Source organism: Puma concolor, chromosome B4 (assembly GCF_028749965.1).
Source record: "Puma concolor isolate L17-30 chromosome B4, mPumCon1.1.hap2, whole genome shotgun sequence".
Taxonomy (NCBI): domain Eukaryota; kingdom Metazoa; phylum Chordata; class Mammalia; order Carnivora; family Felidae; genus Puma; species Puma concolor.
Genome location: NC_141673.1, coordinates 28,303,260 through 28,329,670, shown reverse-complemented (window position 1 = coordinate 28,329,670; position 26,411 = coordinate 28,303,260). Strand labels below are relative to the sequence as shown.

The following is a 26,411-nucleotide window of genomic DNA, read 5'->3' as shown; positions in this document are numbered from 1 at the left end:
GCTACTCCGGATGCAGTCCCCAGAAAGTTTCTTAAACTCAAGGTTTTATAAAACCTACAGGAGAATTAAGGACAATGACCAAGCCCCATGTAAAGCATGGTGGGCAGTTGGTAAAATTCACTTAAGTGTCTTCTATTCTTCGAGAAATGCATCCACAAATTCTTTGATATTTCTCTCCTCCCTCTTCTCCTGAGTGTGGGCTCAGTTGAATGACTTCCTTCCAGCGGGTAGATTACACTTCCAGATTAGGCTATCAAAAGACTGCAGTAAAGGTGGGGACAATCTAAATGTCCACTGACAGATGAATGGATAAACAAAATGTGTATGTGTACGCGATGGAACGGTAGTCAGTCATAAAAAGGAATGAAATTCCGATACATGCTACAACATGGATGAATCTTGAAAACACTGTGCTGAGGGAAATAAGCCAGACACAGAGGGATAAATATTATGATTCTTCTTTTGTGAGGTATTCAGGTAGGCTAATTCATAGAGACAGAAAGCAGAAAAGAGACCTACCAGAGGATGGGGTAGGAGGATGGGGAGTTACTCCTTGGTGGATATAGAGCCTCTCTTTGGGTTGATGAAAGTGAATGGTGGTGATGGTTAATGCTACTGATGTGCACGCTTAAGAGCGGTCAAAATGATAAATTTATGTTATGTATATTTTACCACAGTACCCTCTCCCCCCACCAAAAAAAAAAAAAAAAAAAAAAAGACTGCCGTTTCCATGTTAAGTGTTGTGTGCCTCTCTCTTTCGGTCTCTTGGACCATTCTACTCTGGGAGAAGCCACCTACCATATCTTGAAGCCACCTAGGCAGGTATGTAGAGATGTCTGTGTGGCTATAAACTGTGACTTCCGGACAACATGAGTGAGAAATCGATGACTCCAGTGAGTAAGCCTTCTTGGCAGAAGATGCTCCAAGCACATCCAAGGTTTCAGATGATGTGGCAGGCCCTGGCTGATACCTTGACTGGGACCTCACAAGAGATGCTGACCCGGAAGACCCAGCTAAGCCACTCTGGGATTTCTGACTCTCAGAAACTGTGAAATAATACACGTTTGCTGCTTTAAGCCAACAAATCTCGGGCAAATTTGTTACCCAGTAATAGATAATGAGCACGGTATGAGTATATAACACAAGTTTACAATAATATTGAATAATATAAATTCATAATAGTATTAGATAATAACATTCATTTTTAAAAAGCTTCTACTTCTTTCAACAGAGTAATTGGAAAGTGTTGGCTACTGAGGTTAAGAGAAATGTCTCTATCTCGATTCTATTTTGTATCTCTTCCTTGGATTCATTTGGTTCTCTCAAATATGGCCATTCTCTCTCACGTTCCATATGGTTCCCTTTCCCACATTTGTCTGTGTGGGAATGGGTATTTTTATATCAACTGCAGAACATTCTTTGTCTCTGTTTGGAGTAATTCAAAATCCATAGTTCAAGTACAGAATCTGTACTTCAACCTTGTATCTAGAACTCCACATACTACTTGGTTGTTGCAAAGATACACGCTAAATAGAAACTCCACAAACAAACCCCCACTGTCTATCTTCTCTCTCTCTCTCTCTGACTCTCCCTAAACTCTATCTTTATAACAGTGATGATGAAAGTAATTTGTATATAGCTCTGGAGTTTAGAATAACCATTACTAGAAAAATTCTTCCTCACTCACCAATGTCTAGTGTAGACTGAGTGGGGCCATCTACAAGCAGCATATAGGAGATAAGACCTGGGAACTTGATTGATCCAACAAAAGTGTCACCCTTCTGATGTTTTGGGGAATCACTCAGCTATTTGGGAAAGATCCCCCCAAGAGCAAAACACCAAGCTGATATGGCAAGTCACAGGGAAAAGAAGAGAAAGATAGCACGAAGAAGGAGGTAAAAGATAAGGGCCCTAAGCCCCCTATCTTTTAGTCTTAAAGATGACCAGAAAAACCTTGGATATGGCCTTTAGTCTCTTTGAGCCTCTATTTTGCCGTCTGGTAAATGGGGTCATGCTACCCAAGATGTTTGCAGTCAAATGCTCTACCACTGAGGAAGATGTCTGAATGGGATCAAACAATCCATGGACATTTCTTTTAAGTCTAAAATATGCAATTCTGTGGTTGAATTCGGATGCCCATGTACTCTTCCATAGGTTATTCCTAGGGAACCGTCTAGCACGGCCACCTGGACAGCTCAAATGGTTTCTCCATCTCTGTATCATATATCTAATTCAGAACAGAAGTATAGTCTGTACCTTGAAAACTCAAGAAATATGAGTGGCTTAAGAACAAACAGTAGGATTGTGAACACCTTCCTCAGAGCTTTATTTCCAGGGAAGTTCTTACTCAGGCAAGAAGATGCCACTCTAAGGGACGAAGGCTAGCTGAACGTCCCACTCGATCAGCACAGCAAGCCTGGAAACTCTGCCCAGGGCAACAAGGGCATTTACATGAAAATTCGTCTGGGATGTACAAGGATGATACAAAGCAAAGACAAAAGAATTCCAGAGGCTAAACTATGTCAACTTCACTGTTTTGACCAACTCTGGTGGCAAATGAGTTTAGTTGGTGCTCAGAACATGTTCTGGGGAAGTGAAAAAGCAAGTCATTGCTTTTTCTTCCTTTCTTTCTTGTTTTTTTTTTTTTTTTTTTTTCCATTTCTCATCAAATGGAAGAATCCTTGTACAAGAGTCCTCAACCAGTCGGTGAAAGTCTGCTCGTAGAGCTCAAAGCCTGATCTGATAACGCTCCAGTGAGTGGCCTAAGGATTGACAGCTTCCCCAGGGAGGAATAAAACATCTGCTGGAAATCCCCACCCCCACCCCTTGACCTTCAAGCTTTAGGGGAAATGAAAAGCAGCTTCCCTCAACAAAAAGATTAGGAATTTCTGCGGCGGTGTCTTACTGTTTCTTTAAGGCTTCCATGGAAATGAAAGATGTTCCCAAGCAAAGATAGGTCAAATCTATTAAGAGAGTGGATGAAGCATTTCCCTCCTGAAGACTGGAGAATAACAGAAAAGAACCTTTTCTGATGAAACAAGAGTATCATTTTTTTTTTGCTTTTGTTTGTTTCACATTTACTTCCTGAAAGTAGGGAGAAATGATTTCATTTGGGTGTGAACATAGCTAATTATTAGAAGAAAAGAGGAAGGGATTTTCAAGATGGAGCCTCTGTAGTTTACATATCATTTAAACTTTCCTGTTCCTTTTCCCAGCCTTTCCCACTCCCCCCTTCCCTCAGCAATTCTGTTTCCATCTTCTCAGCTCCCAGAGAATCATCAAGAAGTTGAGCTCCAGTAGCACTGGCCTAAAGGACATTTTATTCTTCTCTCCAGCCCCCAAATGGACCATCTTACCAGAATTCGTTCCATCCTTACAGGGGAAGGGATGCACTAAGCAAGACTTTCTCCAAACTACAGCTACATTTTTACATTAATCTGACACCTGCCATCTGCTTTATTTCCAGGGAAGTTCTTCTTAGCAGGAAGGTGACACTCCATGGGGTGAAAACCTGGCTGAATGTCAATGAGGATTCATTAGATAATATCCCGAAAGCCCTATGGAGGGCCTTGCAAAATACAACTGAAGGTGGTGTAGTGATTTCCTAAATCCAAGATTTCGGGTTTATCTTTGATGTTCCCTGGGCACTAGCAATGTTTGGTTATATAGAGGAAAAAGAAATATTAAACAATTTTTATTTCAGCTGACCTTTTACAGAGACAAGAAGTAATTTTGTCTGGATTCCCCATTTCAGTATGGGACAGTAACAGCTGGACAGGGATTTTGCACAACGCTTTGTGAGTTTTGCACTCAACTGCCTTTGTCAGATTGGCATTTTATATTAAATCAATAGAGCACTGTTATTAAGACACCAGACTACTACAACTTTAGAAAGATCCTAAATCAAGAAAATTTTTCTGGACCACTACAGCATCCTTGACTGCAAAATCATGATACACTCGAAAGATCCGTTCCAGCCTAGGAGGCATTATAGTGGGATGATCTGGAATCAGACTGTCTGGATTTGAAGATGAGCCTCACCATTTGCTTATGAATGCTGTGATTTTGAGAGACAGTAGATCACAGGGGTTAAGCACGTAGGCCATGGAACCAGACTTCTTGGGTTGGAACTCTGATTTCACCATTTACCTGCTGGATGATTTTAGGGACGTTCTTCAAACTTCTGGGCCTCAGTTTCATCATCTATGAAGTGGAGATATTACTGGATCTAATCTCCAAATGTTACAGGGAGGACAAAATAAGCTGATGCCTGTAAAATGTTTTCAGCGATGTCTGCTGCATAGAGTGCTCAACAAGTATTAGCTACAGTGATGGGTATTATCTTTTTCCAAATTTTCAGCATTTTAGCCAATGCCAGGCAAAGTCAACAAAGAAAGGGAGCTAAGCAAGGAGAACTCAGGAAAATGTTGAATTTGCCAAAACTGGGAATCAGGCAAAACTTACCCTTTGGCACTATCTGTCGATTTTGCTTTCTCTAGGTTCCTCTTAGAACACTGCACCCAACCTCCAGATTTTTTTCGCTACTCCCCTCCATACTCGCCCTTCATCAATCAGCTTTTACCCAAAGTTCTGTTCCCTCAGGACTTTGCTCTGAACCATGTGAAAATTAAAAAAGAAAAAAAAAAAAAAAAAAAAATCAAATCTAGTTTAAAGTATTAATGGATGTTGATAAGTCAATGTTATGCTTTTGGGGTATCACATTAGCATTTTAGAAAAGTCAAGATTGTTTTATCCCCAGGAGGGATGACCAACCCTAAGAACTTTGTGTAATGTGGCAGGAGGGTAAAGATGATGTTTGGGGGCAGGTAGAGCATTCAGCCTTTCTTGAATCACAGATAAGCTGCTATTTGGATAACCCATAGAGTGTATCGTAAAGTTGTTTAATATAAAGTATTGTGGACAGACTCTGGGGCTGTAGCCAAACACACTGTGCTTCAACACCATGTTCTTAGGTTGACAGGCGTAGCACCAAGGCTCCAGTGTTACAGGTCCCACCACCCCCGGGGCTGCCGTCAACAAATCATGACAAATTGGACTAGCCAAATCTTTCCATCACTTTTGATTTTCCTAAAGACGTAGATACACCTGCTGAAGATGTTCCAAACAGACGGAAGCAGAATAAAGCTAACAAGTGGAGAAACACAGCAAAGGCCCGGCATCGACTTCTATCACTAGTTACTATGGCCCTTGGCCTACTCAGCATTTCGAATTAGAAAACGGGTCAAGGGGAAGGGGATTTGGCTCTAGATCCATCTCTACCACTGACTGTGTCTTTAAGCAAGTCAAGCCACTTTATCTTGGAGGGTCTTATTTGCAAAACTAGGAGAGAGAAGCTTCAGAGCAGTATTCCTTCATCCTCCCTCAACTAGAGGTCCCAATGGGATTTAGGGAACCCCTAAAGCCCCACGGAACAATTTAAGTGCCTCTACAGACAATGAATGGCAATGGGGTTTCCTATCAAAGAAAGCTATGAGAAAATTAAGATGTTGAGAAGATAAATCTGGGGGAGAGAAAATATGGAATAAGATAGTGAGTAGCAAGATTGGATACAAGATCACCAGCTAGAAGACTCTTATAGTACATATATATATAGCATATATAAACTATATATATTTCCCCATTTATGAAGTTTCACATAGTAAAATATATATATATATATATATATATATATATATATATATATATATACCCTAGTCAAATCACTAGAGTACGCAAGTGACTCTCAGTACTGGCTGCACCCTAAGGAGCTCTTAAAAAATTCAAATGCCTGGGCTCTATCCCAGAGGAGTTATATGGAACTCTCTGGGTCTAGAATGTAAGCTTCCGTATAATGTTAAAAGCTCCCCATGTAATCCTAATGTCCAGCCAATGATAAAAACCACCAATGGTAGACTATGCTGGTTTTTAATGATGAAATGGAAGAGTGGTATGTAAAAGACCTGTGCAGGTGACCTAAGAGGATTTCCAACTGATTACACAGGAGAGATAAAGGTCAGGGAAGACTCCAAAACAACTTAGATCTCAAGCAAGGGTGCCTAAGAGAATGGACAGGTCATGACATCATAGTGGAAGGGAAGTGGTTTGGGAGGGAAGATGAGTTTGAACTGAAGTAGACGGTGGAATGTCCAAGTGATCCCTTCTCTTTACAATATCCACAGTTATAGGTGGCAGCATATCTACTATGACCAGACAATTTAAACTTGAATTGACTACTCATTAGCTTTTATCAAAAGCCCTATTGAAACAAAATAGCAGTACAAGAAAGATGGACCACAAGGGTGTCATATCTTTTTTTCAATGTTTGTTTGTTTGGCTTAACTTCTTCTGGACGATGACAAGTTCTCTGCATGTTTATGAAAGCTATAGACCCAATTCTCAGAAAAAAAAAAAATACTATTAGAAATATACATGGAAAGCTTTGTATGGAGGCCAGCTTGAGAATCTCTTTTTTAGATAGGGACTAAAGGGGCACCAAGCCAAACAAAGTTCTCATTGTTGTTATTATTACTATTAAGGTCATGACCAAGAAGAAATGGAGAAAACCGCAGCCAGAAGAGAAACATATGCAGGGAAGGGAAGCGAGATCGTTAGAAAAGAGATGGAGAGTAGCTTTTTTTTTTTTTTTCTCCCCTGAACAATGAGGTCACGATCGAATCTCAAGAGGAAGCGTTCTCTCTCCTAAATGCTTTGGAGCATTTCATGTCTTCTGTCTGCCTTTATTCTTCAATTAAAATGTTGATGTGTTATGTGCACCTGTCCTCTGCTTTGTCGTTAAAACGTCCCAGCAACCACAAAACATGCAAGCTCGTGATGACTGTCTGTGTTTTTCATAATGCTTAGCATTCCCTACAAATACGATTTCAGTATCTAGGACTTTTGATTTGAAAAATGAAACAGCTCTTGTTAGTTCTAATAGGAAAAGGCAGCTTGATTTCCAATGCTCTGTTTTAATTTGGGTTTTACCAGCCAGTGATTTTATTGAAAGTGAAATCCATATTCCTGTTTAGCTTTAGCATCTCAACTCTAAAATGGGAAAATCACAGCTTCAGTAACAGAATTGAGAATGAGGTCCTGGCATCTTTCTTGAAAGAAATTTGGATAAGAGTTCTTGGTAAGTGCTCACAAATTACTCATGCCGTATGTCTAAACACACACAAACAGGTTTAGAAAACCTGGTTGAATTCAATGAAATAATTAGGTATGAAGAAAATAACAGGGGTTTCTTTTGCCATATTCCTACCAATATGGGCCATACTTGCTCCAAGGCGATGAAGAAGGGAGGGGGAGTCAAGTCATGACCGAGCAGGACTGCACATGCCCAAGCTTTATCTCCATGAAGATGTTTTGTGCTATCCCACACTACCCAGAGTGGGGTTCATATGGCATTCTTCTGGTTTCCCCTCGTAACTTAAAGGGAATTTTTCACAATGTCTGGAGCCCTCGATATCCTGCAAATAAAGAGGAGGATGTGCTCAATTTCCTTGCATCAGGAACCCACTGAGGCGGCACCAATCTGGATGTCCAAACAGCACGGTAGGTTACGGGGAAGGAAAAAAAAAAGATCTCTATCTCTACTTCCACAAAGATCCTGAAGGATGGGAAAGGAAGAGCAGGCCGCTGCCCAAATGGCTGTGACCAAAGTGGAAGTTCTGACTTTAGCAATGAAAGGGAATTACTCCTCTCCTTGATGCCCAAAGTTACATGGTTCACAGCAAAGACCCCCCATGAGTCTATTCATTTGAACAGGGGTAGAAATACATGGCTTAGAAAAAATACGAGAGCCTCCCACTAATACCGTCGGTGTAGTAACGGATCATCTGGAGTCTAGATCCAGCCTATTATGCTCCTGGCCAGGTCTTTCCTGAGAATGTGATGTAGAAAGGAGACAAAAGTAAGGCTCTTGCTGGGGCGTCTGGGTGACTCAGTCAGTTAAGCATCCGACTCTTGATTTCGGCTCAGGTCATGATCTCCCAGTTCACGATCTCATAGTTCATGAGTTCGAGCCCTGCATCGGGCTCTGCACTGACAGCTCAAGGCCTGCAAAGTCTGCTCGGGATTTTCTCTCTCCCTCTCTCTCTGCCCCCCTCCCCCTAAGTAAATAAACTTAAAAAAAAAAAAAAAAAAGTAAGGATCTTGCATTCAATAGAAATGGGTTAACATCACAGCCACACCCCTGGCTGGCCAATAGACTGCAAAGGCACTTCACTTCCCTGAACCTTTCTTTGGTTGTAAAATAGAGGTAATAATATCCAAGCAGTGGATTCAATGAGATAGAAATGGAAGGCTTAGACAAGGTGTTCAATGCACTTTCCTTTTCCTTTCCCTGTGCTTCCCTCCCCACTTCCACTCCTGGAGTCACAGCCAAGAATTGCCATGCCTTTTCCTGGTCAAGCGGTGAGAATTCCTTTTGTCTTGTGCAAACTCAAAGCGGATATCACCCTTACTTCTCGGAGGCTGGAAATTCACAGTAACTGGAAGATTAAGTTTGAGACATTTCATGTATTCTCTTTTTCTAGTTCCCTCTCTTCCGCCTTTTACAGCACAGGCGCTGTTCCCTTGGCATTTGCAAATTTACTTTTTTATTTCCACAGGTGTAGGTGGATTGATTCAAGGAGAGAAATAGTAGCACAAAAGAGAAGGTTTTTTGTTTTTTGTTTTTTTTTCCAAAGGTAGAATTCGTTTCGGAAAGGGGGAGTCTTTTTCATGACTAGCTAACATTTGAATGCTTGCTAAGTGCCAGGCACTCTTTTATCTGCGTCACGCATGTCAATCCATTTCATCCTTATGACCTCTGTAATTTTTAAAAATTATTTTTAATCTTTATTTATCTTTGAGAGAGCGAGACAGAGTGTGAGCAGGGGAGAAGCAGAGAGAGAGGGAGACTCAGAATCCGAAGCAGGCTCCAGGGTCCGAGCTGTCAGCACAGAGCCCAATGCGGGGCTCGAACTCATGAACCGTGAGATCGTGAACTGAGCCGAAATCGGACACTCAACCGACTGAGCCACCCAGGCGCCCCATGACCTCTGTATTAATAGACAAGGAACAGAGGCACAGAGAGTTTAAGTAAATGATGCAAGGCCACACAGCTAATTGGTGGTTGAACTAAGCTCTGAACCCAGGGAAATCTAGCTTCAGAATACATGTTCTCTACCATCTCAATGGCTTATTCATCTCTTTTCCCCGGGAGCTCGATACCCAGAAAATTAAAGGAAGATAGATGGGGAAAACACAGATCAAAAGAAGATGAATCACGAAGAACATTTGAAATAGTTATTAAGCTTGCGTAATTGAAATTTGATGCTGTTTTCAAATACTCATAATAGAAACACTAATATTTCCTATATGGGCAGGTAACAGTCTGATCAGCCTTGATGTTCGAAGTAATGATGTCAAAAAGCCAACCAAGACTCCTGAGAAAGTGTTTGTGGTTTGCTTTATTTCCCTGCGCGAATATTCCTTGACCAAAAACAATCTCAAGGTTTCTAAAGGTGGCCAGAATATCCAGCCTGCTTTCTTTGAAGGGGGAAATATTTCCATTTTGAGAAGATGAAGTGGACATTTTCTTGGCTGCGTATTTGATAATGTTTCTTTACTGGAAATACCTACATTTCTTCTTCTTACACCAGACTTCTGGAATTTTTTTTCCCCCTAAAAGAGACCATTGATACTATTTACCCCCCCCCCCTCCCCGCCATGTAATGAAAAAAGGAGGTCAAATACTTTTAGTTCCCTCACTTATCTAGAAGCCAATCTACGATTCAAATCCAGTTCTCCCGACTCCTCATCCAGTTCTGCCACTCAACCACATGTGTTTCTTGCTCTTACACACAGGCTCTTTTTTGGCCACAAGTAAACACACTGACCTTTGAAATATGGAAAGAAAAGTGCTTTGAAATAAAACTGGCACAAACAGCGGTGAGACAGCCGTCATCTGGAGGCCGAAACAAAGAGGGGCATAGTGTTCAAGCTGTCTTAATAATTACATGAAGCAGTTATCACTCAGGCCCCAGTCTGAGCATTACCCCCCAAACAAACAGCCTACATTTGAGAAAACACATAGGCCACTTTGTTGCTCTGGCATCCTGAGGGGTGGGAAGCCCCCCAGCTGAAAATCACATGTGGCTGGAGCTGTTTTCCAGAGCTCCAGGCTCTTTCCTTTCTTCCTTCCCCATTAAACCCCTCTGCCTCCTTGGCAAAGGCCCTCAGGTGAGGTAAGTGCCAATTAACAACAAAGAGCTTGATGGATTTCAAGTTTATGACTTAGAGCTATGTTCTCGTGAAATATATTCTTCCCTGGTCCAGGAGCCTTGATAGGCGGAGAGCAAGGATTCTCAGGCTGGCTGAAATTCGGTTCCTTTTTGCTACTGCCCAAAAAGTGATTTCTCTTTTGGGGGTTTGCTCCAATAGAAAGCCAGGTAAATGAACCCCAGAAAGGGGCAAACTGATTCTGAAAGCTTCAGCTGCAAAGATAAATGGAGCCGAAGGTTTTGCGAATTGGGGTTTCGCAGAAAAGTGCTCTTAAATTTCTCGTGGATTCATTGGATGAGAAATTCATTCATCGGATGGAGAATAAATACAGCCAGACTTCCAAATGAGTAGGAGAGATGAGAACATCTGATCCAAAGAGACTCTGAAGCCTTTTCCAGCTTTCAAATTTGGATTTGATTTTTCTATCCTAGAAATGGTTTTCGTCGTATGTTACAATCATTTGCGTGTTAGCACATCAATTTATAAAAACATTTTTGTGAATTGTTCTCAGGCCACAAAGATCTGAAATCTGACCAATAAAACTATCTGATCTGACGTCTTAGAGCCTTGCCAGACCAAGAGGTCTGGCAATAGAAACGTGGATGGGTTAAAATATATTTTAAAACAATTCCTCTAATTATTAATTGTACTCAGTTGTTTAATATTTTCAGCGCCTGCTGAATTTAGCAAAGGGAATGACAGATGCATATTAAAATGCATGCAAATACTACACGCAAGCCACATTTTAATATATTGTTTTGCATTCATAATTTTAGTCTTGTGATTTGTATTTTCATTTGCTTGGGAACAAAGACTTTCTTCTTTTCCCACTTGGGAAACAAGGCAAGACTTGTTCCTGCCGGCATCCTACTAGTATTCCTGAAAAAGCAGCAAACTTAATGGTTCAGGAACTGCTCTCCACCACCTGCTTATGGGCCCCTTAAACAGAGGCTACATTTAAAATGCACTGAAAAGGTGAAAATATGCAATCAATCAGCTGCTTTGTCCTGTAGTGGTGGGCAATCATATTTTCTTATTGTTGTATAAAACTGAACAGACTGCTTTTTTTTTTTTTTTTAAAGTAAGCTGTTTAAATGTGCAATCTCTTTTCAAGTAGAAAAGAGATTCACCAAATCCCATTCCTTTTTAATCCAAAGTCCCAGATAGAACACATTTCCCAGTCCCCCCTGAATTTGCGTGGTTTCTGGCCAGTGGAATGTCGGCCAAAGTAATGTATACAATGTCCAAGTCTGGCTACTAGGTCTATTGGGCAACCCTACAGAAGTGTTCTACACTAGGCTTCTGATGCTTTGGAAAGACACAGGGTCAAGGTGGAGAATGCCAAGGGCATAAGGGGGAACCACTGGATGGAAGGAGGTTAGGTCCTGGAATAAAAATGTGTGAGCATACCGACTCTGCCTCTTTCCATCTCCCATGGACAATGACTCACAGTAGACTGTCACACATATCCATGGTGTGGTAGCCAGTCCAACAGTCACATCTGCTTTTCATACCCTTGTGTGTACCTACCTCCCATATGGTACCGGGGTCGGTCTGTGGGACCAATAGCATATGGCAGAAGGGACGGTATGTCACTTCTTAGGTTGAGTTATTAAAGGCTGTAGCTTTTGTGTCGGATGCTCTCTCATGCATTCTCTCTCTCTCTCTCTCTCAAGGAAGCCAGCAGCCATATCTTGGGGTTACTTAGGCAGCCCGTGGAGATACCCACGTGGTAAGGAATGGAGACTTCCATCCAACAGCCAGAGGAGTCGAGGCCTGCTAGTTTAGGAGTTGTTAACCTACAACTCCAGCAGATAGCTTGAATGTAATTCGCAAGACCTACCGACCTAGAATCACCCAGTTAAACTGCTCCTGGGTTCTTGATTCTTAGCAACTGTGAGAGATAATGCATGCTTGTTTTCAACTGCTCAGTTGTAGGGCCATTTGCTACACAGCAGTAGACACTAATACCACACGGATAAAAACAAAGCTTTGAGGGGCGCCTGGGTGGCGCAGTGGGTTAAGTGTCCGACTTCAGCCAGGTCACGATCTCGCGGTCCGTGAGTTCGAGCCCCGCGTCAGGCTCTGGGCTGATGGCTCGGAGCCCGGAGGGGAGCCTGTTTCCGATTCTGTGTCTCCCTCTCTCTCTGCCCCTCGCCCGTTCATGCTCTGTCTCTCTCTGTCCCAAAAATAAATAAACGTTGAAAAAAAAATTTTTTTTAGAAAAACAAAGCTTTGAGACACTGGAACTGTTTGTTACAGTATTTAGACACCGACTAATACGGTAGAGCAACGCTTGTGGTAACTATGCACATACTCGAGCGCACTGGAAGGTTTCTAAGAATAAGGACTCTGGTTTGTTCTTGGAGACATCGCTGCCCAGATGAGAGGGAGTCTTGAATGAACTACAAATAATAAATATGGCTTCCAATAAGGTGCCCGGTGTGCTCCTGCATCCGGTACATGCAAAGTCAACGCTGTTTGAGCAGTTACCACTTCAAAGCTGGATGGATTCAACTGCAACTTATTTCGGGTCGGAAAAATTCCGGGAGTGTATTCTTAGCAAGTGCATAGATTGCCGTGTGCCAAACACTCACGTAAAGAAGGGAAGAACTCAGTTGTCTAGTTATATTTGTGTTTCCACACTACCGTGCTTCCGTTTGTCGGGACCAGGCGCTATTCTAATGGGCACATGTGTTCATTTATTTATTCCTTTCAACAACCTGATAAAGAGTGTGCTGTGGCTCTTCTAACTTTACTGCCAAGGAGATAGGCTCAGTAAAGGTAAGCACCTTGTCCCAGGTCACAGAGCCACTTCCTGGCCGAGGCTCTGCTTGATCTGTGGACTTACAAACGCCAAAGATCACGAGGTTACCCATTATACCGAGTTGCTCCCTCAATGGAATTCTCAAAAGACACGGAAGAGACCTGCAGAGTCCAGGAAAGGGCTGCTAAGTGGATAGTGTGGATTAAAAGGTATTCCTGTGAGGACAGAACAGAATAATCGGGACTTTTTAATTTTTTTATTATTATTGTTATTTACATTTATTTATTTTTGAGAGACAGAGACAGGCAGCATGAGCAGGAGAGGGGCAGAGAGAGAGGGAGACACAGAATCCGAAGCAGGCTCCAGGCTCCGAACTGTCAGCACAGAGCCCGAGGTGGGGCTCGAACCCACGAACCGCGAGGTCGTGACCTGAGCCAAAGTCGGACGCCCAACCAACTGAGCCACCACCAGAATAACCGAGACTTTCAGGCCTTGAGGGATTCATGTTACACCAGGCTATTGTCAGACTTTGTAAAATCCTGAAGGGCATGAATTTATTCACCTAAATACGACCGCCCACAGCAGCGAGGCCTCCCTTCAAGAGCATCAGAGATGGTTCTAGGAACCGGCACGGATGCAGTTCGTCCGGGACGGGACGCACCGCCCTCTGCCTCTACGTCCGCTGCAGAGACTAGGCCCCCGGCCCCAGAAGCTGCAGCAGAGAGGGAAAGAAAATCCCAAACCACAGGGCAACCAGCTCCTTGTGGAGCAGCCAAGAAGGGGAGGCTGGGCCTCCCTGCTAATTGGCACAAACCCTTATAGCCGATTCCTTCCAATGTTTGCAGATCAGCGCTAGCCTCAAAGAAATCAGGAATGGGCCAGAGCAGCGCTGGGGATGGATGGACACTCTGTGTCTGCCTCTCCCACCAGGCCCACTTTTGCTTGTTTTTCATGGGAACGTGTGTGCAGTGTTTGCGACAGGCAGCTCCCTGGGTTCTCTCAGCCCCGAGTTGTGGCAAGGAGGGGAACTGGCTGTTTACCAGGAACGCTGCCAATGGGCTAATGAGAATTTTTCATGACTTTGGGATGTTTGCAGAACCAAAGGCTTTTGAAACCTGATTCCAACGCTGACCTAGAGTCTTGGAGACAAGAATAATAACCTGTGGAAAGAAGCTGGGGCTAGCACAGAATAAACCTCACTTCTTCTGACTTTTCCGAATGCTGCTGGCCAGAATGTGCTTCTCTCAACCTTAGATGGTGAGATGGATTTTTAATCTGCAGCACTGGATGCTAGGGCAGAGCTTAAAATTCATCTTTCATTTCATGTAGCAATGGGTTTGTGAAAGTAATGAATGATGCATTAACCTTTTGCAAGGAGAATGTTAAAGTTGTGTAGGGTTGGGGCGCCTGGGTGGCGCAGTCGGTTAAGCGTCCGACTTCAGCCAGGTCATGGTCTCGCGGTCTGTGAGTTCGAGCCCCGCGTCAGGCTCTGGGCTGATGGCTCAGAGCCTGGAGCCTGTTTCCGATTCTGTGTCTCCCTCTCTCTCTGCCCCTCCCTCGTTCATGCTCTGTCTCTCTCTGTCCCAAAAATAAATAAACGTTGAAAAAAAAAAAAAAGTTGTGTAGGGTAATATACCATTTTAAAAACGTGGAAGGAAGGGCTGTTTACATGAAAAGAAATTGATGTGTCCATTACAAATCACTCTAAATCATTTATTTCGGCAGGCCCTCAAGGATCTAATTCTAACAGGAGCTAAGTTTGAATTCTTACACTTGAAAATAAGACCGAATGCTTTATGATGATCCACAATTCTGAATATTCATATATTTATGCTAGTAATTGTTTTCTCCCAATCATTCTGAATTGATGATGTCTTGCTAGAGAAATAAAGAGCCCACATTTACGCGTCTTTGTATTCCTTTCCAGCCGCGGCTCACAAAATCAATTACCTGGCATTAATTCATCACTTTCAGACTTTTCCATTAGTAAAAAGATAATTTTTTTAAAAACAGCCAATGACTGCCATGGTATAAATAAATTTAGGGCCCACTAACAAGTGGATCACTGGTGTGCACAAGGCCTTGTTCAAAGCCACCCTCTGTGTGAAAGCACAGGCTGGCTGCGACTTCGGGGATCCCCTCTACACTTACCACGTTAGGTCACATGTGTCCATCTGCATCTGTTCCTTTCATTTTTTCCAAGGAGTAGAAATTTTGAGTCGGAAAAAGACGTGAGGTAGATACAAGAGATTTTGGAAGCCAGTGAATGGAGAGAAAGGTGAGGGGGGGCAGGGCGGGGGGGTGCGGGGAGAATGACGGCTTAATGCTAATAGCACTGCCAGGGCAAGGTTCTGGCAGCCCAGCTCCTCTCAGATTCCCACTCTTTCCTGGGGATGGTGGTTCAGCTTTCTTTACGTACATGTCTTTACAACCAAGGAATACCTGGCATATCCATCCTGACAACAAACCTATCATTTTTATACTTGGCGCTAATAAACTCCTAACTGCCGCCTTCCTCCTGTCTTGTTGGTTTCCCGCCCAGCACCACACCACCACCAGAATGATCTGTCTGAAACGCGAATTTGATCACATGATTCTCCTGCTACAAAATGGGTTTCTCGGCCATGGCTTCTAAGTCCTACGCCGGCTTTCGAGATCCTCCATAACCTGCCTCCAGCCTGCCTTTCCTCCCTGGTTTCTGCGACTCTCCCTCTCAGCTTGATACTCACCAGGCACTGAAATGGGGACACTCCGTGCACCTTGGTGTCCTTTACCCGCCGTCCTCCCTGCCTGGAATTCTCTCTCCCCTCCAGTCCCGCCTGTGGTATTTACCATTCTGCAAGAGCTAGATTTTCGCCTCAGAAGCCTTCTCCGGCCTCCCAAACAGAGGTGAGTTCTTTCCCCTTTGAGCCTCCGCTATGACAGGTGCAGCGTTTATTATACTATTTTAGCCACTGTTTGTTCATATCACTTCCTCTTTTATCATTATTTCTCAAAGTATGGCCCAAAGAACAATCGCCTCAAAAATATCTGCCTATGAAAAGCGTAAATACCTCGTTCCCATTTTAAATTGGTATCCCTGGGGCTTCTTAGGGGATTAAAGTTGGAGAACCACTGGACTCAAGGGCAGGTATCATCTGCATGGTGCATGGTAGGTAATGAACGAATAAAAGGACTTCGTTGCTTTGGAGTCACAGGTGGGGCTTCTGTAGCTCCTATTATATGTAACGTGTACGATATGTAACTGCAGCTCAGTCTTGTTCATCATCTTGTCTATTCCAGATCCTCGCCCAGGGCCCTGGGGCATGACAGGCACCAAATGAATGCTTTGTCACGGAAAGAAACCATGGCCCCCAGAAGCTTTCGAGCGCTACGCAGCAGGGCCGAGATGCAGCCAAAGCACCAACAAGATTAGCACGAGGCCTGTTCAGCTCCTCAGGACGAGGCACCAAGTAAAAGCAAGATCATAGCTGGCAACGCTCTGATGTTCCTTCGTGGAAATCCTTGATGTGGGCTGTGAAATGTCAAATCCAGATTTGATTAAGCCCAACTCCAAATCCCCAAGGCAAGTGTGTAGCCACAGTCTTAATGTCATTATTGGAGCCACCTCCGTCTGTTGCTTTCAAAAGGGCTGAGCTAGCCCCCCGTCCATTGATACAGACTCCTACAAAATGAAGCCTGCGATTAATTCCGCACGTCCGAGGCAGATAATGCCTAAAAAGCTTGATCTGGCTCCTTCCTGAAAACTGAAGTATTAAATTGAACCAAAAAAAAAAAAAAAAAAAAGAATCCTCTGATCTGCCGTAAAGCCAAGAGAAAGGGTGGGTCTCAAAAACAACAGTAGAAATCAAAGCTTTAGTTTCTTTGGCTTAAGGCTAGACTGTTGTCTGTTTGGAGTTTTCCACTTCCTCCTTTAAATGATAACCTATCAGTTTTCAGTTAACCCATACTTTGAATTTTTAAAGGCCGAAGCCAATAAGCAACACAGGCTGATGGGAGGGCAGTGGACCAGCTGATGATTCAGTAGGATGCAAATGGAAACTTGGCTTGCTGTGCTGGTACACACTTGAGGGATTGGGCACAAAAACTAGGCCAGAACCGAGTCCCAAACCCAAGTAGGCAACACTGGGATTTATCAAATTAAACCCAAATGCCACAGCTTCACGGGAGCAGACCGGATTTCACCACTGCATTCTCAGAGGGAAGAGGGGTGGGGGGGGGGCGCTGCTCCCCAACTCAACCACAAGGCAGAGCTCCACTTTGTTCTGTGAAATTCAGAACACATTTGTTTTTGTGTGTTTTTTTCCTCTTCAAAATTTGCTCCTGCCCTTCCTCAGGGTCTGCCTAGAACGAAAATACTAAGAGCCAAAAACTCCCGCAGAAAGGCTGCTTTACTGTGAAATCCAATCTCAGCAAAAGCAGGAGATTCAGCAATCTTTTGACCTTCCCTAGTAGTGAAGTATAACGGACCCACATGGTTTAGATAACTAGGGAAAGGTCTGATGAGCTGTCAAACCACGGAAATTTTAGAGTTTTGCTTGTCACTCTATATAGAAATGATTCAGAAGTTTCTTAAATTCCAGAGGCTTCCTAAAGCACGACCAGGACGGCTGAGAAGACGCGTCTCTAGGTGACCCTGGGACCCATCTCCTGTTTCTGGAACTTTTGAAATTAGCCCAAGCCACATATCTAGACGTAATGGATTTTGTTGGAGCATTCTGCACCAGACTTGACACGAGAGCTCGGTTCCAAACCAACATCTACTCTAGAGGGGTGGGGCAAGCAAATGACTTTCCCCCAGTTTTTGGTTCCTATAGCGAAAGCTAATCCCAGACGTGGCTGGGACATGAAGGCTGGAGTCCTGGCAGCAGCAGCCATTGGGATGACTCATTCAAATATCAAGCCCTCTTTTATGCATAAATTATATTAGACATAGTCCTGCCTTTCAGGGGCTCCCTTGCCTAAAACCATCCATTGTCTCGTTCTCTCTTGGCTTACACATGACATCCAAACTCATCTAAATCATTTCCAGCTTGCTCTCACGTCCTCTTCCGTCTTCCCAGCCCTTCTGCCATGCATTCTACCCTCCAGACCAAGGGTTGGCAAACTTTTTTTCTGTAGATAGTCATATAATAAATATTTTAGGCTCGCGGGCCATGTGGTCTTTGTTACAACCATTCAACTCTGCTGTTGTGGAACAAAAGCAGTCATCTTTAAGACATAAATGAATGAGCATGGTTATCTCTCAGTAAAATTTCACTTAAAAAAACAAAAACAAAAACAAGTGGCAGGCTAGATTTGGCCCCCAGACTGTAGTCTGCCAACTCCTGTTTTAGATACACCAAATGTATTCCTTTGCACGTGCTGGTTTCTTTTGTGTTGGAGCTTTTGTCCTTTACCCCCAGCTCAAATAAATTAATTTATTGGAACGCTATTAGGTGTCAGAGACTGTCCCGGGATCTAGAGATGTAGCAGGGAGAAAACAGACAACATTTTCTACTGCATAGAATTCAGATTCTAGTGGGAGCAAATAGATAGTAAATCAGTGGCAAACAAAAGCATGCAAGGCAGGTAGAACTACAATGAAGAAAAATCAGGCAAAGTAAGGGGTGAGGATGTTATTTTTTAAATTTAATTTATTTTTTACATTTACATCCAAGTTAGCATATCGTGCCACAATGATTTCAGGAGTAGATTCCTTAAGCCCCTTACTGATTTAGCCCATCCCCCCTTCCCCACCCCCTCCAATAACCCTCTGTTTGTTCTCCATATTTAAGGGTCTCTTCTGTTTTGTCCCCCTCCCTGTTTTTATATTATTTTTGCTTCCCTTCCCTTATGTTCATCTGTTTTGTCTCTTAAAGTCCTCATATGAGTGAAGTCATACGATACTTGTCTTTCTCTGACTGACGAATTTCGCTTGGCGTACGAAAATATGGAAGGCTTCAGGAATTTGCGTGTTATCTTTGCACAGGGCAGTGCTAATCTTCTCTGTGTTGTTCCAAGTTTAGTACATGTGCTGCCAAAGCGAGCACGAGGATGTTATTTTAAATAGAGTGGTCAAGGAAGGTAACTTTGATGAGGTGATATGCGCACAAAGATGAAAATAAAGTATAAGCTCCATCAATGTGGATGAGGTGGGGGGTGGGGCAGGGTGGTAAGCATTCCAGGCAGAGGGAGTGCCAAGTACAAAGTGCCCAAGGCAGAGCATTCTTCATACACTGGAGGAAGTGAAAGGGGGCCAGGGTGGTGTAGTGAAGGAGTGAGGGAGGAGATCAGAAACGTAGCTGTGGGCAACGTTGTTTAAAGCCTTATGGGCCATGGAAAGGACTTTGATTTTTATTCTAAATAAGTATGGAAACCACTGAAAGGTAGAGAGCAGAGGGTGCTGTCATCTGCCTTCTATTTTAATAGGATCTCTCCAATAGCCGCGTGTAAGATGAAGTGTAGGGAAGTTGGAATGAAAGCTAAGAGACCGCTAAGGAGGCTGTTGCAATAATCCGGGGGACAAATGTTGTTTAGGGGGATGATAGCAGCAATGGTATGAGTGGTCAGATGCTGAATATATTTTGAAGGCAAAGCTGAAAGGTAGTGTGTGGAGGAAATACTCAAGGATAACACCCAAGAATTTTAACCTGAGCAACTGGAAGGGTGAAATCTGATGGACTGAGATAGCAAAAACTGTAGGAATTACAGATCGGGTGGGAATAACAAAGATTTATTTAAGTTATGTTATTCTTTTTTTTTTTTTAATGTTTTTAAATATTTTCTTATTTTATTTTTGAGACAGAGAGAGACAGAACGTGAATGGGGGAGGGTCAGAGAGAGAGGGAGACACAGAATCTGAAGCAGGTTCCAGGCTCTGAGCTGTCAGCACAGAGCCCGACATGGGGCTCGAACTCACAGACCATGAGATGAGATCATGACCTGAGCTAAAATCGGACACTCAACCAACTGAGCCACCCAGGTGCCCCTTAAGTTATGTTATTCTTAAGATGCTTATTAGATCTGTAAGTGGTAACATTAAATAGGCAGTTGAATTAATGGTTTTGAGTTCAGTGGAAATAATATGGATAGACTAGTTATCTGGGAGTTACCTGCTATAAAGCTGAAATCAGATAGAATCAGTTAGGGAGAAGTGAGAAGAGACTAGAGGTCAGGGACTAAGTTCTGGAACAATCCAACGTTTGGAGGTTGGGAAGAGGAAGAAGAGCCACAAAGAAGACTTAAAATGAGTGACCAGTGAGACAGGAAGTGAAGTAAGAGTGACTACTCTGGGGCCAAGTGAAGAAAGCCTTTCCAGAAGGAGGAAATGAACAACTCTGTGAAATATTGCCAACATGTTGAGCAAGATGAGGACGAAGGCATGACCCAGATTTGGCAACATGGGAGCCATTGTTGACGTTTTGTTTGAGGAGTAGTGAGGATGATAGACTGTACAGAGTGTATATGACAGAGGATGGGAGAGGCGCAAATAGTACCTTCTTTCCCCTGGGATCCTCTAATACATTTTACCCTTACAACACTTTTCACAATTATACTTATTGGCTTATATCTCTATCTCCTCAACTGAGCTTTGAGCAACTTCAATGCTGAGCCATGTTTCATTCATCCTGTCTACAGTACAACACGGGCACAAATCAAGTACTCATCAAGTGTTTGTTGAATGAATATGATACTGTAATCTAAGAAGGAGAGTTTTCATGTAAATGAATATGAGTACCATTGAGACTGGAAAAAAATAATACTAAGTAGAAGAACTTGAGAAAGAGGGAGAAAGGGTGCTTTTATTACCGCATGGTGTTACGTATGACACTAGAGGTATTTGGGTTTCTACCCTGAACATTTTACTTTTTTTTTTTTTTTTTGTCTTGAAAGTACATATAAATTATTCTCCATAACATATGGTGAGATCAGTTAGTATAACTAGTCCAAATTTGCTAAAGAGGATAGTAAAGCCCTGGAAGATTTAGGAAATATGCCCTCACCCTGTAGACTATGTGTGCTTGGTATAAGATTCCATAAAATGTGTCCCTCTCCTTCCTTTTGGGTTTCCAAAGTTACCAACACACCTCTGTTGTAAGACACCTCCCCAAATCCCTATTACCCTTTTTGGTTTTTTTGTTTTTTTTTTTTAAGATTACATTTTTAAAAACGAGAATCGCTAAAGGAATTACTTTGGGGTCTGAATAACACTGAGTTGATTAATTCTCTCCTGGTTGGAATGATTATTTGATCATTCAGTCCTTAGAGCCATGACTATTCAGATCCAGAAGCAAAAATTATTACATGATGATTCAAGTGACTTTCTGATTATACTGCTTAATAAAATTAACACTGAAGTCTGAAACAGTGTCCAGAAGTCAAATGGTGATTTTCCAAGGGTCTATTAAAAAGAAAAAAAAAAAAAAGTTTCATTTCAAAGGACAAAATGTTGCCAGTCCTTCTATCTCCAAGGGAGTAAGGATTAGTAAGTAGTTCAGTTAGTTCCTGCAAATTAGGGATTCAGTTATATTTTATTTATTCAATACGGGAGTTTTTATAAGTGTTGGGTGAGTCATTTGGTAAGACCAAAGCCAAGGTAAATTAAAGCAGTCACTGGTTGAAGATATTTTTATTGCAATGAGTAGGTCTCCCTCTGGGATTTGGATATACAGGTGTGGTCAAACTTTGGCATGGAAAGTAAGTAGAATCATGAATTCTAAACCAGTGACTCCTAATGTCTTGAGCATGTAATGCTACAGACACATCTAGACACATTTGCTATAAGAAGCCAAAAACATGTGACAGAGGAAATTAAATAGAAGCAGTTGTTCTCCCTTTAGAGTTTACTTACCAATGATCCCAAGGACCCAAATACCTACATATATATATATATATACATATATATATATACATATACATATATATATATGTATATATATATATATATACATATATATATGTATATATATATATATATATATACACACATACATTTTTACAAAGAAATAATCTTCTAGAAAACTATTCTTGTGAATTACTCTTTTGTGCCTATCAAGCTTTTCTATTTTGTGGGTCGTGGATTTAATAGGTTGTAATGCTGTTTCAAACACCATAGATACTTAATGCACCATGAAAACCCCTTAAGCTATGGGAAATTATAAAAATGTCTCAGTGCCATGGTCACAAATGTGAATGATCTTCTCGACATGAACTTCAAAGGTAAATGAAATTACATTTCCTGTAGATTTCTGAGTGTTCATTGTCCAGTGACCATGGTCCCCGAGATTTCACCCATGCTTCTCAGGATTCTGTTCCAATCAGCTAGCCAACTCTCAGCTACGGTGGCTCTGGAAATTCAGGCCTGGGGATGCCCGGATGGCTCAGTTGGTTAAGCCTCCAAGTCTTGGTTTTGGCTCAGGTCATGATCCCAGTGTCGTGGGATCAAGTCCCAGGTCAGGCTCTGTGCCCACAGCACGGAGCCTGCTTGGGATTCTCTCTCTCTCTGCCCCTCCCCTGCTCACTCTCTCTCACTCTCAAAATAAATAAATAAACATTAAAAATTTTTTTTCTTCGTCTCAGTTATCTTTTGGACACACAAAATAATAGCTTTGTGCAGGTCAGAGAGGGGTTTCCTGGTGGTGTTGGTGCCTGTATAACAGGCTGTTGAATCCCGAGTCTCTGGTCTAAAGAGAGTATCGATAAGGTAACCGTAGGGCAAGTACTCATTGTCATCATCAGTTTTAATGAACTAGCAGAAACCAACAGATATTTTTAAATTAGTATCTAATGTTTATAATTACACAGATTTTCATTTTAGATTTTGTAAAATACATGACAGGGAGTAAAATATTACGGTCTCAGCACACCATGGGGGGCCTGCAAACGAGAAAATCGGCTTCTGTGTTTCTGTTTCCTCTCGTACTTACACTTTTCAAAGGGCCAGAGAAAGTTTCTGAAATTTTATTTGTTAGGAGATGCTTCCCTTACCAAAAGGGAGAAGTCACTATCTTCTCCAAATCACTAATGACCACTGATTGATAAAGGGGATTATATATCAGCTCAGTGACTTCTTGGTGATTAGAGACAATTTACACCAAGTTCAACAACTAATTTGTTTTTTAATTTTTTTTTTAACGTTTATTTATTTTTGAGACAGAGAGAGACAGAGCATGAACGGGGGAGGGGCAGAGAGAGAGGGAGACACAGAATCGGAAGCAGGCTCCAGGCTCCGAGCCATCAGCCCAGAGCCCGACGCGGGGCTCCAACTCACGGACTGTGAGATCGTGACCTGAGCTGAAGTCGGACGCTTAACCGACTGAGCCACCCAGGCGCCCCAACAACTAATTTTTAAAAATGGCAATGCCTGTAACCATTCTTGGAAACAGGTCCACCCGCTATAACAAGCTTTCTTGTATTACATTAGATCTCTGCAAAGCAGGTGTTCTCTGCCCTGAGTGCCTTCCTTCCCCAGGTTTTTGGTTTTGGTTTGTTTTGAGAGAGAGAGAGAGAGCACAGGCAAACAGGGCAGTGAGAGAGGGAGAGAGAGAATCCCAAGCAGGCTGTGTGCGAGAGTTGAGCATGACACAAGGCTTGATCTCACGGCAGTAAGATTACGACCTGAGCCAAAATCAAGATTTGGATGCTTAGCTGACTCAGCCACCCAGGTGCCCCTTCTCTGGGTTTCAACAGTTCTGAACAGCCACCCTCCAGTTCCCCGTCCATCACCTGCAGGCTACACACAAGTAGAATTGTTTTTTATTTTCTCTCTTTCCTTGTTCTTAAAAAAAAAAAAATGTTCTCTCTCTTTTTCTCCCTCTTCAACAATTTCTAAGCTGGCAGTACATGTCTTTTAAAGGCAATTTAGCAGGGGGTGCCTGGGCGGCTCTGTAGGTTGAGTGATCAACTCTTCATTTTGGCTTAGGTCACGATCCCAGGGTCGTGGGATCGAGCCCTGTGTCCAGCTCCATGCTCAGCATGATTCTTCAGATTCTCACTCCCTCTGCCCCTCTCCCCTACTCACTCTCTTTCTCTCTTTCTCCCAAATAAAATACAAAAATAGAAAAAGGAAAGGCAATTTAGTAAAGCGGTTAATATAAAGGCTTGGTGCTAACCAGCCTTGGATTTGAATCTCGGGTCTGACACTTACTAACTGTGCCCCTTTGGGCCAGGTATTAGACTTCACACCAAGCTTCAGATTTTTCATCTGAAAAATGGGGATATCGGTAACTACCTTCAGGATTATTTTAGAGACGAGTCAACATAGTGTCACTAAAAGGCTGAACAGTGTCCAGCATGTAAGACTTCAAGTTACTATTACTGGGAAAAAAAACCTGACACATTGACTTGTAGAAAACATAGGAAACGTGAATTCCTTCACAGAAATAATATTTGTGAGGACCTAATGGACCCACTAACACACTGCAAAATTTGCTCAAGCTGACATTAATAGGAATAAAATGCAGACCTTTGTCACCCAACTCCAGGCAAGTCTCATTTAGTACAGACACAAAGAAAAGACTGAGAGAGAAAAAAACATAGAAAGCCACTAACTTGACACTTAAAATTGTATATCTCTGCTCTTCTCTCAGTCCAAGAAAGCACATTAGAAAGTGTATTTGGCCTAACAAGCTGACAACGTGTGGTATGGGTCAATTAAGGTTATAAAATAACACAAAGAACAGGCCCTCATCAGACTTTGGTGCTTTGCAATAGATGAAAAAGCAAGAAGAGATTTAATCAGCTTCCATGGGCTTGGGTTCCTCTTCCTCACTCTGAGAAGAAGGAGTCTTGCTTTATTCTGGTTATTTCCTGAGGAGAGCCCTCCTCCCTCCCCCAAGTATTCAGGCTAATTACAACTGGTGAGGTAGTTTCCAGGCTGAATAAGAAATCAAAAGGGAAGAGAGGGGAGGCGGTGTGGATTTCAGAGAAAAAATAACTTAAGAAAAAGTATGTTCTCAGAGGGGGAAAAATTAGAGAATCAGGTCACTGAGCTGGAGCCAGGAAAAATCCACATGAGTGGAAATTGGAGCATTGAAAGTATTTCATATTAACACATCCAAAGGCTGAATGTGCCTGGCCCAGAGGATGTTCCTCCCCCTCCTGGAAAGTGGCTGGGGGCTGGAAGACCTCTAGGCTTTTCTATGTCATATTCATTCACTAATCAGTGCTATTCAGCCAATTGCACATGTGGTCTTATATCGGTGCCCTGGAAAATACGGGGACCACATAGCAACGATTATAATCAACATCACTGGAGACTCCTATATCGGCTTCTGAAATATGAAGCTTCAAATCAGACACGGCACCAATGAAAACCAGCAGTTTCTTCCTTCCTTCCTTCTTTCCTTCCTTCCTTCCTTCCTTCCTTCCTTCCTTCCTTCCTTCCTTCCTTCCTTCTTCTCTATTTGGTTCTGCTAAGTCTACAGTTTTAGATTCAAGTACCTGACAATTATATATCAATAGAGACAGAATGCATTTTGCCTGAAGCAAAGATAGAAATGGTTTAAAGGGCAAGCAAAGTGTCATGTATCAGTAGACATCAGTTGAGGTTAAACTCTGCCGATGTGACTAGAATGCGGACATCTTTGTTAGCGTCAATGTCTCGAAATTGGCGGTGTGGCCTGGCATACATATTTCCTTAATGACTTTCCAGGGCAAGAGGAAAATATCTAACAGCACTCCGTACATCCAAGGGTCTTAAACTTATTTCTCTCTTGTTTTCACTCAAAATTGTCAAGCCTTTTTATTAGCCAAATTTTAACTGAAAACTGGACATGAAACACACAACACAATCCTGAAAATCTTGGCCAAAAAAAAAAAATCAATATTTTCTTTTGATTGTATGGCTAATTATGCCTCCACTGAGGTATTACTGGGCCTGAATGTGGGGGTGAGGCCCTAATGGGCCCAAGAACGCACTGCAAGATCTGCTGAAGGTGACATGAATAAGAATGAAAAGCAGACCTTTGTCACCCAACTCCAGGCAAGTTTCGTTTAGTGCAAACACAGAAAAAGCTAAGAGAGAGAAAACAGGAAGAAAAAAACAAAAACAAAAACAAAACAAACAAAAAAACCTTACACTGCTCAGGAAAAATACCAGAGGAGTATTTTTTTTTTCTTTGTCAGCTTAGTCATACATCTCTGGCGGCTGTCTTCTTCCTTATGTGTCCCTCTGCAACTTACTGGACTTCATGTGTCATATCAGAGATGACTAGGGAGGAGGTTTTGTTTTGTTTTATAGGGCTAATCCCAGATTTTAATGAGTTGTTGAAGTCTTCTCCCCGCGTTTCAGCTCAGTGTAACTTTCTAACTTAGTTATAGTACTTATGATCCCAGCTGGTCCAGCGGTTCTGAACTAGTTAGTTCCGTGCGAGAGCCTCTAAAGGAGAGCTCT

At 42.5% G+C, this 26,411-nt stretch overlaps 1 non-coding gene across 1 annotated transcript; it reads right to left on the bottom strand.

Annotated features, from left to right (window-relative positions):
* Positions 1-18,962: 18,962 nt before the first annotated feature.
* Positions 18,963-19,068, bottom strand: LOC112864002 (U6 spliceosomal RNA). The gene has a single exon (XR_003223933.1). It is a non-coding gene; the product is annotated as a U6 spliceosomal RNA (small nuclear RNA).
* Positions 19,069-26,411: the final 7,343 nt, after the last annotated feature.